Genomic DNA, 10,409 nt, shown 5'->3' on the forward strand with positions numbered 1-10,409 from the left:
CCCTCTGAAAATGGTGGGTGTTCAACACAGAATAAACCTCATCCCAGCATAAACTCCATCTACAGAGCTCAGCATCACGACTGTGTGCTTTGAGATTGTCCCTTGAAGATTGCCACAGCCGTCCACCCTTTTTTTCCAAAGCACCAATTCAGAAAAGCCTGTGTATTGAAAGCTCTTCCCCAACACACCTGGAGAAGCAGCCCCAAAGGACCTGATGGCTCTGGCTGAGGATGGGTGGTGGAGGAGGATGCTGGGTTGGGGGAAGAGGAAGGCTATGCCAGGAGCTCCCCGAGGGGGGGTTTCCCTGCCCTCAGCGGTACCTGGCACACGGGAGACCCAGCCTCTTGAGGGGGCACCACAGTGCCCTGCCAAGGTTCAGTCCCAAATCCAGCCCCTCGCATCAAGGGCTCAGCTCCCCTCGTACCAAACAGGAGCAGGCCTCAGCTGCTCCCCTCAGCTTCTAAACTGTTTCCAAAATTGTGCAGGGGCAGCAGAAAGAAACCGGGAAATGACCTTGCCCTGGGAAGGCAGAGTCAGCCTGGAGAACCACAAGCAGTAGGCTGGGGGCAGGCTGGGGGCTCCCCCTTCCCTCCCTGCTGGCACCTTGGCTTGTCCTCACTTCCAGCCATTTGGGAAGAGCACTGCCTTGGAGGACGAGCAGTGGGGTGCCGTTCTCCCACCCGGGAGCTGCCGCCTTCCCTGCCTCTCTAAGTTAGGGTAGGGGGAACCTCACGGGGAGATTTCCTATGGGGAACGTGCTGGGAGTGAGCAGTGTGGACTCGGGGAATGGCATCCCTAATATGGTCTCAGCCGCGCTGACTGGCTGGGGGCTCCTGGGGGAGGAATGGAGCCCTTTATAAAAGCATCCAGGTCCTCCCATGAAGGCAAACCTCCCTGAGCTTCAGCAGAGTTGGAGTGAAGCTTGCTTGATATGGGAATTTCGTCTGCCCTCTGGAGGTTATCCAGGCTTTCTTGGGTTTCACAGGGCGTGCGGTGGTGGCCTCTGCTGTGCGTGACCTGGCGGGTGCCAGCTGAGAAAGCCCCTTCTCAAGGAGCTCCTGCCGGGGTTGCTCTGCAGAGGAAACCTGCTGGCACCCCCATGCCATGCACACCCTGCCCAGCTCCCCGCTCCTGGCCACCGCCGCGGGAGCACATACCTCAGAGGGTGCAGAGCAGGGCCACCACGACAGCCCCCATCTTGTTGCTCCCCTCCATGCAGCTCTGCTTATTGCTTCCCTCTTCTAAATCTGCCCCCAGGTGCCCCTTCGTGCTACACTGACCACCTCATCCCATCCGCACCCTAAGAAGAAAGCGAAGGAAAACATTTTAGTCCTTTAGAGGACGGGTTCCTGCTTTGCTCAGAGGCACAAACTCGTTAGCTACGTGTCAGGGCAGCCACCACGGCGGTGGTGGTAATCGTGCTGCAGTTCCCCACTTATCACAAGGCACCTGGGTGGTGAAGGCAGCCCCTGACACAGTGTGATGAAGGGGAGCTGGCCCAGGCAGCCTGGCTTTAAAAAAAAAAGGGGGCCTTGAACAAAACGTGACCCCTGTGAAGGCCTTTTCTCTGGTCTCACAGAGGAGTGTCAGGATGGAAATGCATGAAAAGCATGGCGCACCTTTAAATGGACATAAAATGTGCCATCGGCAGGGTGAGATCTATTTTTAACCCTTTGGAGTCTGGGGATGTGCAAACCCTGTATGTGCAGGTCTCCGCAGCTGGCAGGAGGCAGGCCATTAGCCATTTGGCTATGGGACTGGGAAACACCAGTGTAGTCAGGGTTCATTTAGCCTCCAGCGAGGCGGGAGATTAAAGTCTTACTGTGTCCCTTCCTTTGCCTTGGTAGCAACCCCAGCTAGCAGCCCGAGCACACACATACGTGCTAAGCACTGCCGACCAGACACCGGCTTTGCAGTTTTCCTTTCGGAAAGGGCCATGCCGGGTCTGTGTTTCTAACCTCAGCATCCCATCTGGCTCTGTCTGTGGGATGGAGCTGGGACCAGCGCTACTGGGACCCGTCAGTAGCTGCTGGCAGCAGGAGAGTGCTGCCACGGGGGCTGAGACCCTCTGTCAGCCCCGCTGTGAAGCCATCCTGGCCTGTGGTCTGGCATTGTCCCCCACCCTGGTGTCCCTGTTGGCCGGGCAGCAGGTGACATGCACCCCCTGACCCGGGCCTCCTCCATTTCTGTAATTAAACCACTGGTCTGCCTTGGCGGGGGGGTTTATCTGCAGCCCCTCGTGCCACCCAGCATTTTTCCATCCTGTCTAAAGAGCTTCCTTATTGCCTCCTGGGAGAAAGCCAAGCTCTTCAGGAAAGCACAGTACTGACTTAAAATACAGAAAAGCAAACACTACAGCCATTTCCCCAGGTCTCTCCAGATTAAAATTTTAATACATTTGTTTCCAGACACCTGTTTGTCCCCCCTCTCCATCCTAAAATACTCCAGAAAAGCACTCTCCCTGCTAGGACAGTCACCAAAAAGGCCAGCTGCTCTCCAACAGCAACTACAGACCCTGCAGTGTCCTTATGAAAAGGATACCTCAAATCTGCCATCACACGGCTTGGCTCCAGGATTTCGGTTCTCAGGGGACGGGGAGCAAGCACGACCTGTGCCCAGCAGGAAAAAAAAGGTCCCAGCTCGAAGCCCTGCATCCCCCCCGGCACCAGAAATTATCTTGAGAATTGTTTTGACAAATGGATGCCCTTGAAAAAAACCTGTCCACCACTTGTGAGTGGCTTCCCTAGAGAGTGCTGACATCTGTGTATATTGTTTATAATGAATTATCTACTCAGCGCAGGGAACCTGTTGGCTCTGGAGAGTGGTGTTAGGCTGACTTTCATCTCCCCAGCTTGCTGGTGTGAATCCAGCCCGAGCCGCCCGTGAGCCAGACCTCCCCTTCACCACCCACCACACAGCCCTGAGCAGCAGGGGAACGGGGGGAGAAGCAGCTGGACCCCACCTTGTCCCCACCACCCTGTGCAGAACAGACTGTCAGTGTCCAGAAACACCTCTCTTAGTGTCAACCAGGCTGCACACAGAGAATTTCGTGCCAGTTTCCCTGCTGGGGAGGGGCGCCAAGGGCACTGCTGGGGGCTGTTTTTGGAGCAGTGGAGGAGCTGACAGCACAGCTTGTCATCTCCTGCCCCACCACTGATGCCCGCCTGGCACCACAGCAAGAAAGAAATGACTCCTGCTGCACCCTCCGCTCACCCTGCGTCAGGGCTGATGGGCAACGTGAGGAAATTCAGGGGACCCAGGACTGCAGTGGACAAGCTGACAGGAGAAGCTTGGTACCAGCTCCGAGCTCACTCAGAGGAAACACGAGCATTATCCACAAACAAACCTGAGCTGTGCATTTTGCTAGCAGCAGCTGATGAGGCGGGTGGCTTTACTCCTGAGAGAGGAGACCCGGAGTTTGGGACTCTGGGTTGTGCTCCTGACACTCCCACAGCCGGGAGGGTGTCCCTGCTGTTCCCACGCTCCCACCCCCCCAACTCACACAAGGGCAGAGCAGCATCTTCCTCTGGCTGTGAAATATCAATCCATTTGTAGTTGTGCTGCTGTCTGAACAGCCCTACGTGACTGCTTCAGTTTGCTGTCCCTGGGCTGCTCAGACCAACCGCCTCCCCTGAGACCTCTGCGGAGGACGACGCTCAGCAAAGATTGATGAGTGCTACAGCAGCCCAGCCTTGTTAACGCCAGGAGGGGAATAAATTGCTTTCATGGAATCTAAATACTGATTTATGTGTAGGGAATTTTGTGTATGTCTGTGTGTGCTACCAAACTGTGTTCTATTAAAGATCTTTGGGGCTACAGGCTGCTCCTGAAGCACACTGACTGCACCACCTTTCCTTCTGCAAAGGCAGACACGACCTTCAGGCCCCAAGGTGGCTCCAAAGATGAGAACATGTACGTGTCCCACATTGAGCCCTGGTCTATTGTTTGCCCAGTGCATCTGAAGATGACCCACATGGAAAAACGACTGTCAGGGGAAAACAAGATCATTCATTCATCCAAACCAGCCTTTAAAAACTCCTTGCCTGTCTTTGTCCCTCTTTGCCCTTCACCTATGGAGAGGAGATGGGCAGAACAGGTTAGGACTCTTCCTTCTGCATTAGTGGCACCACCACTCTGCTCCCCAGTACAATTTCTGCTGTGCACCTGATGCACCCTCACCCCTGCCCTCCACCAGCAGGACAACCCAGCACCACCCAGCAGCTGTGCACAGGGGGTCTGGCTGGGTCCTTGTCGAGGGTGGGGGTCCCATCTCTGCTCCACGGGGAGCCTTTTCCAGCCTTTTCCTCCCTGCTGCAAGGAGCAACACAGATGGTGCCAGGGACCCTGTGCCGGAGGTGGACACTGACACAGTGTCTGGGAGGGCTTCTTCAGCCCAGAATTTGGTAATATGCTCTTTCCCCGGCTCCAGCGGGAGTTCTGGGGAGGAGGACAAAGCTCTAGAGATGTGCCCACCCACCCTCCTGTGCACCAAAGCCCTGTCAGAGCCGAGGCACCCCATGACCAGCAGCAACCCAGAAAGAGCAACTTGAGTGTGGCAGGGCCCTGGGCAGATGCTGGTGGGGACCCCCACCAAGACTCTGCTCCTCTCCACTAGCAGGGATGAGCTCTAGCAGCTCCACAGCCTCCCTCCAGGCACCACGCGTGGGGAACGAACCACCAGCTTGATTGCAGTTGTGTTTGTGGGCACGCTTCCCTGGGATAACCTCACCCTAGTCCTCTGCACGTCCTAAAACGCAGCCAGGGGCTCGGCCCAGGTAAACGCTCGCGCTGCTCTTCTTTCCCCACCTTGCCCCCGGCAGAGTGAAGTTGATGGGATGCACCTCCCGGGCTTTTTCATGGTGAAAAAGCCAAGTGGCACATTAGCTCTGCTCTTCAGAAGGTGGCGAGCGTGCGGAGATTTGCCGTGCCCTTTCTAACTTCCCTTACTCTTCTAAATTATTCCTCGTGTCCCGTAATACGCCACCAGAATCCCTTCCGCAATTTGGAAGGCTTATTTAGCAAGTCAGATATAGTAAGGCATGAATTTATAAATAGAGAGGGGCATGGTTGGGGGACTGTGCAACGTGACTCACAAGTCAAACTGCCACTGAGGAACTTATCAGACATTTGCTTTAAATATTCATTTAGCAATACCAAACCCTGCTCACGGTTACATTTGCCATATAAAAATACTGTTCCCATATGCAGTCAGTATATTTATGGTAATTTCTCCAAAACTGCTCAGAAGCCACTTACTGTCTTGCTGGTCAGAGATAAAGCAGGATTGGAAATGAAAATACTTCCTTGGAGCTTGAGTCTGCCTTCGCTTCCAGCTCTGCAACTCAGCGCTCTTTCCCAGTGCAAAGCCCATGGGAAGATGATTAGGTCATAAACCATTTTCTCCTTAAATGTTTTTTTTTTTCCACCCATGTATCTCATTTGTCAAAGCCACTCCTACAAGTGGTCCAGACTTGGGTCTTAACTGATTTTCAATTTTCTTCTATACCCTCATTTGCTCAACTGTTCGTTAATTCAGACTGATTCTTCCACAGAAAATGGAGAAAAACACCTGACTTATGAAATCAGCAATAAATCCCCTACAGAACAGGCAATGGATTAAATATATGCATCTTACACTTTTCAGGAAAAGAATGACTTTTTAATCATTTTCTTCCAGCTGATCATTCCACGGCCTCAAGCCATGCCAGATTCTGGACTGAGAGAAATAAAATTAATTGGTCCCTCTTTCTCCCTCCTGCTTCCTCATGTGATTGCTTTTATTGCTCTGGCTTTGTTTCTTAATCTGGGACCTAATCGTGCAAGCCGAATCTGTCGTCCTCTCAGTGGCTTCAGCGAGGATTACTTGCATGAATCAACTCCAGCAAATCGTTGCATGGAGGGTTTGTCTAACCCAGCAGAGGGTGTCTGAGACTCGATAAATGGGCTGAAACTTCGCTGCGACGCTGTAATAGGTACAAATAATAAAAATTACAACTAAACGCGACATCAATACAGGACCTCTGGGAGCCTTCTCCATCATTCCTGTGCTGCAGATTATCCCAGATGCCTTCTCCTTACGTGGCCTCTGTGTCCACAGCTCCCAGTATTTGTTCTGTCCTTGCCCAGACCCCCCTGCCCGGGCACAAGCCCTCCCCACGCCATCTGCTGACCTTGCAATATTTTCCATGTTATTCTTCGCTCTCCCTTTTTTATTTTTAAACAATGATGCACATTCAGCAGGTGCACTCCCTGGGCCGCCCGCAGTCCTGCTTCAGCCTTTGCCTGGGGAAGCTGCAGCCCATGAAGAAACCAAGCGCCTCCAGTTTGCAACCGGTCTACACCTGGTTTCTGGATCCCAGTCAAGATGTGACAGGAGTTATGTCAAGTTGCTTCTCCACACAGGAATATGTGCAGCGGGCACTCAGAAAAAAAATAAAGCAAGGTGCCAGCAGAGGTTAAGCATCAAGGATGAAATTGCACCCTTTTTAACTGGGACTGTGGATTTTAGCACCAAGTTCCACTTAATGCCAAAATTTGCTGTCTAAGCAGATCAATCTTCTTTATTAACCTGCCTGGCATTTAACCCCTCACATGAGAACAGGGGGATGATAACACCTCAGCCACGCAGTGTCGGCCAGGATGGGCTGGCTTCCGTGGGAGAATAAAAGTGAAGGGACGAGGGAGTAAATCTCAGAGTAATAGATACAAAATCTATTGCCACATTTTTACTAAAATATGAATCCTGATGGAGATTTCTCATATTCTCCCTGAGTTGACTGGATTTAGAACTCTAATCCTTCAAGATTTGCCACCTTGATTAAGTTTGAAAAATAATCTCATCCCACAGGGCTCTTGCGGGCCACATATGGAGGCATCACACCCAGAGCAAGGACAGAAACTGCTTGTGTTTCGGGTTCCTGGTGTGAACAGCTCAGGAGGAAGAGGATGGTCTGGGCTCTCAGCAAGGTGACAGACTCTCCAGAGGCACAGCCGGGGATGCCCGGCACCACCGGGGCTACTGCAGCCTCCAGCTTGTGGCCGCTCTTGGAAAACGTTCAGATTTCAAGACTTTCTCCGGTATTTGTGCCAGGAAACTGGGCTGCATGACTTTCAGAGCTAAATTTAGGATCGCAAGTATTTCACATTCCCCAAACACCTTCTATGACAACATCTCAAAACCCTTCCTGAGCATTACCTATTCCTCATTATCTTCCTTTGAGACAGAAAATAGAAAAGCCACTTTGCTGGTAATAAACAGAGCTGCAAGTGTTGGCTTGTTCACAGTCACAGAGGAAAACTGTTACAGGCTTGGGATAGGAGAGGAGAAAGGGGAAAGAAAACCAACCTCACAATGTAAACTGCTCAGTTCCTGCAGTCATAGAAACATGGCATGTCACCTGCGGCAGTGCTGCTGGGATTAGGTTGAAATAACACTGTCATTACTTTAAAATGTTTGGGGTTGGGGGTTCTGAGAGCTTTCAGTTGTTTTTTTGGGGGGCTAAGGGTTGCCAGGACAAAAAGTCCTTATGGAGGAAATAACCTATTCTACAGCCTTTTGAATAGTGCCTTGACCCGAGCACAACCGCACAATCACAGAGCCATTTAGGTTGGAAAAGACCTTTAAGATCTTCGAGTCCAACTGTACACTGCCAAGTTACCACTGAACCATGTCCTTCAGCACCACATCTACACTTAAATACCAGGGATGGTGACTCAACCACTTCCTTGGGCAGCCTGTTCCAATGCTTGACAACCTTTTCAGTGAAGAAATGTTTCCTAATATCCAATCTAAACCTCCCCTGATGCAATTTTATGCTGTTTCCTTGCTTCCTATCGCCTGTGACTTGGGAGAAGAGACCAACCACTCACGTCCCTACAGCCTCCTTTCAGGTAGCTGTAGAGAGCAATAACATCTCCCCTCAGCCTCCTTTTCTCCAGGCTGAACAACCCCAGTTCCCTCAGCTGCTCCCCTTAAGACTTGTGCTCTAATAACTCGTGGCAAGAAAGTGGATGGCCTCAGCACCTGGACCACACTCCATTTTCAGCATGGGCTGCAGCGCAGAGCGTGCAGAGCTCCCCGCTGTGCCCTTTGGCTGTACTCCACAGATGAATAACCCAGTGACAACATCGTTCATCGCCAGCAACCTCAAGCTGTTTCAGACCCTCATGCCTCTGTTATTTTAACCATTCTTTGTGACTGTCATTGCTAAAGGGAACTCAAAATGTTACAGAAGCAGATGTAGTTGCCCTAGGAAACCTTGTTGGCTTCTTTTGGGTTGACCATCCTTCGGACCTCCTCCCACTTGCATGGTCCCCATCCCTCTCTCTGCAGACAGCCGGCTCCCTGCAGCCACAGGGAGATTTGGGGAGGGCAGGACTGTCCTGTGGTCACCTGCTCCCCAGCAAGGATGGCAGTACTGTGGGTCTCACACCACACTGGCAGCCAGTCCTTTCTCTGCTCTGTGGGCGTCCCCTTCCCAGTGCTGTCCTAGCCAACGCAACACGAGCTCAGCACCAGCCACTGTTAATGGCACTGTAAACTCATTTTATTTCGCACTCTAGTAGATTAGGTGATGTCTGTGTTCAAGAGACCAGTAGGTGTGAGATGAAGGGTCGCTATCTCCTGTCACCAAGCCAGTGCTGCCTGTGCGAGCACCTCTGTCCCTGTGTGCGCTGGGCACCAGGGCAGCTCTTCCCCTAGGAAAAGGACTGAGCTGCAGCCATACAGAGGAACCCCTACACTCATGTCCCTGAACCCCCTCTCAGAGCGTTCCTGCTTTGGTACAAGAGGGCAACCTAAACAGAAAAGCCATGAGATGTGGCCTCCACTGAAAATACAGCTCAGGTCCTTGTGGAAGAGCCCAACCACATTGCAATAAAATAAATGTGCCTCCATGAGCTGGGGTCAGGCACTGGTGCCTGTTGCCACTGGCTTTAGCCTCTCATCTCTGCGCACGTGTAAGAGCCCTTTCATAAGGCTGCCCTCCCCCCTTTCCCTCCAGCAGTGGGATTTCTCAGCTTCAAAGCCTTGTTTTCCCCGGAAGGGAGAGAAGCTGCTGGAAGCGGGGCGGCGAGGGTACAGGGGGGCAGGGAGAGCATGTTTGGAGGGTTTTACAAGTGGGAGGGATGTGCCAAGGAAGAAAGCTGCTTCCAGGGATCTATATATACGCAGCTCCCCGAGGTGGGGTTACAGGGAGGCTCATTCCCGGGCTGCCTGTGGCACTCCCTGAGCAACCGTGGCCAGAGCTGCCTCCGAGCCACACGCTTTAGTTTCACAGCATGGCCTTGGGCAGCAGAGACGAGATGGGGTTTGGCTGTGGTCCCTGCAAGCCCAAGAGGATAAGCTGCCCAGCATCACTGCAGTGCTGGAGGTCTGCTCGCTGCTGGCCCCAGCTCTGCGCGGGGTGGTGTAGTGTCAAGGTTGATGGGATGCCCTGGGCAGGGGGGGGATGAAGGAGACAATCCTGGGCAATAAAAAGTTTCTCTCATCCCCATCACACACAGCACACATCCCCAGGGGGAGCCAGCAAGACTCCTGGCTGTCCCCACTGCATAGCAATAAGAAGCTGATTTATTTTTCAGGTCCTGAAAATTGAACCTTTGCCTGTGGCAATTACAATTAAGCCAGACCATTTTGGTCACCCCAAAGGCTGTTCTGCCTCTGGGGGACTGAAAAAGATCCCTAAAGCTGCCAGCAGTTCCCAGGACAGAGCGTGAAGCGGGGAGATGCTCCAAATGGCCCTGTCCCTAAAGCTGCCCACCCTGACTGGCACCTGTCCCATGTGGGAGCCCTCCACACTAGCACTGCCTGCAGTGAGCCATCAGCTGATCAGCAGCTTACAGTCACCCTCGTGTGCTCCTTTTTCCAGCCCCAGGAGATGCACCATGGAAATCCATACATCTGAATTGCTCTTTTAATTATTTTTTAAAGAAAAATGCCTGTTCAGTTCAAAAAACAAAGAGAGAAAGAGAGAAAGAGAGAAAGACAGCAGTTCCCAGGACAGAGCGTGAAGCGGGGAGATGCTCCAAATGGCCCTGTCCCTAAAGCTGCCCACCCTGACTGGCACCTGTCCCATGTGGGAGCCCTCCACACTAGCACTGCCTGCAGTGAGCCATCAGCTGATCAGCAGCTTACAGTCACCCTCGTGTGCTCCTTTTTCCAGCCCCAGGAGATGCACCATGGAAATCCATACATCTGAATTGCTCTTTTAATTATTTTTTAAAGAAAAATGCCTGTTTAGTTCAAAAAACAAAGATAGAATGAAAGAGAGAGAGAAAGAGAGAGAGAAAGAAAAGAAAAGAAAAGAAAAGAAAAGAAAAGAAAAGAAAAGAAAAGAAAAGAAAAGAAAAGAAAAGAAAAGAAAAGAAAAGAAAAGAAAAGAAAAGAAAAGAAAAGAAAAGAAAAGAAA

This window comes from Calidris pugnax, unplaced genomic scaffold, assembly GCF_001431845.1.
Source record: "Calidris pugnax isolate Ruff unplaced genomic scaffold, ASM143184v1 scaffold24, whole genome shotgun sequence".
Classification (NCBI taxonomy): domain Eukaryota; kingdom Metazoa; phylum Chordata; class Aves; order Charadriiformes; family Scolopacidae; genus Calidris; species Calidris pugnax.